The sequence below is a fragment of the Dromiciops gliroides genome, chromosome 1, assembly GCF_019393635.1.
Source record: "Dromiciops gliroides isolate mDroGli1 chromosome 1, mDroGli1.pri, whole genome shotgun sequence".
Taxonomy (NCBI): Eukaryota; Metazoa; Chordata; class Mammalia; order Microbiotheria; family Microbiotheriidae; genus Dromiciops; species Dromiciops gliroides.
In genome coordinates, this window is record NC_057861.1 from 217,669,341 (window position 1) to 217,672,274 (window position 2,934).

The 2,934-nt window shown below is 36.4% G+C and overlaps 1 pseudogene; it reads right to left on the reverse strand.

The window, feature by feature from the left end:
• Window positions 1-920: 920 nt before the first annotated feature.
• Window positions 921-1,038, reverse strand: LOC122737857 (annotated as a pseudogene).
• Window positions 1,039-2,934: the final 1,896 nt, after the last annotated feature.

The window sequence follows — 2,934 nt, forward strand, 5'->3', positions numbered from 1 at the left end:
GTAGATCCTTACAGACAGATCTATACCCATTCAAAAGAGATGGAGCTAATCATCCTTACAGGAGAAAACAGATGGTGAAGAATGCCTATAATCCTGACTGTGGTATGTAAATAGACAGCCAGCTTCTAGAGCTTTCCTGTCTCAGGCCCAGAATGAAAAAAAGGGAATGGATTGAATTGTCTTTTGTGGATTGGCCTGGAAACCTAACCATCATTACAACATGGTTTCTAAATTAAACCCTATTCCAAATTACAAACAACCAACTCAATTTTGGATCATGGCCTGTTTATAAGTTTTTGTTCAATTGTGTTTAACTCTTCATGACCCTATATGGGATTTTCTTAGCAAAGATACCGGAGTGCTTTTCTATTTCTTTCTCCAGTGGATTATGGCAAACAGAGGTTAAATGACTTGCCCAGGGTCACACAGCTAGTAAGAGTCTGAGCCCATATTTGAACTCAGTTCTTCCTGATTCCAAACCCAGTACTCTATCCATTGAGCCATCTAGCTGCCTCATTTGTAAGTTATAGGGACAATATAGAGCCTGTATAGAAAGGGAAGATATATTTTCAGCCAAATATAAAAAGATAATGAAAAGTTTCTTTCACATAAAAGGATTTGTTACATGATTAGTAAATTCATTTCATGCAATTTAATTTGATTCAACAAGCATTTATTAAGCTTCTACTATGTGTCAGATATTTTACTTTGCACCAGAGATACAAAGTCCAATACAGATATAGTCCCTGCTCTCAAGGCACCCACATTCTAATGTTTAAAAAACACATGCAGAGATGAGTAAACATAAAGTGTATAATACAAAGGAATTTTTTGAGGGAGGTACAATTGCTAGAACTTTAACCAATCAAGAAAGGTCTCCCCTGGAGAGAGCATTATAACTGAATCTTTTTTTTTTTTTAAGCCTACAGCACCCAGTATTCCCAGGCAGTCTCCCATCCAAGAGCTAACTAACATGACCCTGCTTAGCTTCCGAGATCAGACAAGATCGGGTGCATTCAGGGTGATATGGCTGTAGACAGAAATGAATCTTGAAAGAAAGAAGCTAGAGCTTCCAAGAAAGGGAGCCTGTGCAGAGGGGTATGGGAAGTAGTCCTTGTAAACACACTGAGACAGGAGATGGGAATACTATGTATGAGAAATAGCAAGTGGGCCACATTGGCTCTTGACCTTAAAATTGAAGATAAGTTGAAAAATGTTTACACAGAGAAATATTCAACTGCCTACTTGTCTATAGAAAGTAAGCAATATATTTTCACATCATGCTGTTTTTTAAAGGACAAAAAATATTTTCTCTCTCCTTAAGGTGTGTTAGAGATCAGAAAAGGATGTAAGTTGCCTTGAAGTGATTTTTATAGAACCAATCTAAGTCTTTAAGTACAATATCCCTTAATAGAACAGACATGAATGTCTTAAAACTCATATTCTTGTGAAGTTATTAGTCAAATGCCCATACCTATGAAATTGTGGTTAATTCAATTCCTCTTGAAATAGTGGGTATTAAGAAATACTTCCTCCTGCTATGTTCTATATTACCAAGATGAAAAGACACAAAGATTTGACTAACCAGAGACTATCCTATTCCATACACTCTCTACAAGCTCCTCCCCTGCCCCCAAAGAAAACTTTAACTAAACTGCAATGGAAATTTAAGAAAAAGGTGAGCATGCTAAATTCATTTCAAGCTCTGACTATGAGTGAGTCTGCTTGGTTGGAGGCAAGATTAAGTGAATAAAATATAATGAAATCTAAAGAAGTGAAATATAGATCTTTAGACCTAGTTTATGAAAGGCTTAAAGAAAGAAACAAAAGCTAAAAGAAAAAAATCTTGACATGTTTCTGGAAAGGAAAGGGAGTTATTGGGAGCACTTGAGCATGGGATTATGCTGCAGTTACTTATCAGGCCAGATTCTCTTCTTACATATACCATATCCTGGGTTTGAATAAAGCATTTTTGGAAAAGGTAATGTAAGCCATTTGGTGAATAGAAGTGCTAAATTGCACCCAAGCAACTTAAGCATGTTAATTCCCCTTCCAAAATGCTTTATATACTCGAAGGTTATGACAATTCCTGGAAGGATTTGGTTTAATGCACCTAGTACACTGAAGGCACTCACAAAGAGTGACCTAGAATTTGGTTTTGTTTCCATATTAAGTTATTGCCTGAAAACCAGAATACCAAGAAAAAGACATACTGTACATTCACTGTGACTCTTCAGAAAGGGAAGAGGGTCATGTTCTCTTGACATGACCCTATGAGGTAATGTCCAAAACATATTATTCTTTTTATTCAAAAATAACTCATATTCCTCTCATGTAAGTCAGGGTAACTACAAAAAGCTTTTGCAAATATGATTCTACAAAATGACTCATTGTGTCATGAACACAAGTGGCATTCTTTGCTGCTGTAGATAGTGTCACTCTGAATATCTGCAAAAGATTTTTTACCTTGAAGAGTTTAGTGCTTAGTTCCTCTCTCAGCCATTCTGCCCACTTGCATTGACCATGCATATTTGTCTTTTTCTTTTTTTAATCAATGACTTTGATATAAATACAGGCAGCATACTTATCAAATTTTCAGATAACATAGCTGAAAGGAATAGCTAAAACACTGGATGAGTGAGTCAGGATTCAAAAGGATCTGGACACTGGGCCAAATTTAATAAGATCAAATTCAATTGGCATAATTGTAAAGTTGGGTTCAGAAAATAAACTTTACAAGTATAAGATGGTGGGGGTGGGTCTTGGCTAGACAGTGTTATTCCCCTGAAAATGAAGATGTGAGGCTTGGCGGTTTGATGGATGACAAACTCAATAGGAGTCAATTGTATGATATGGGAGACAAAAAAAGCTAATGTAGTCTTTGGCTGCATTAAGAGAGGCATAACTTCCAGGAATAGTGAATTGGTGGTGCTA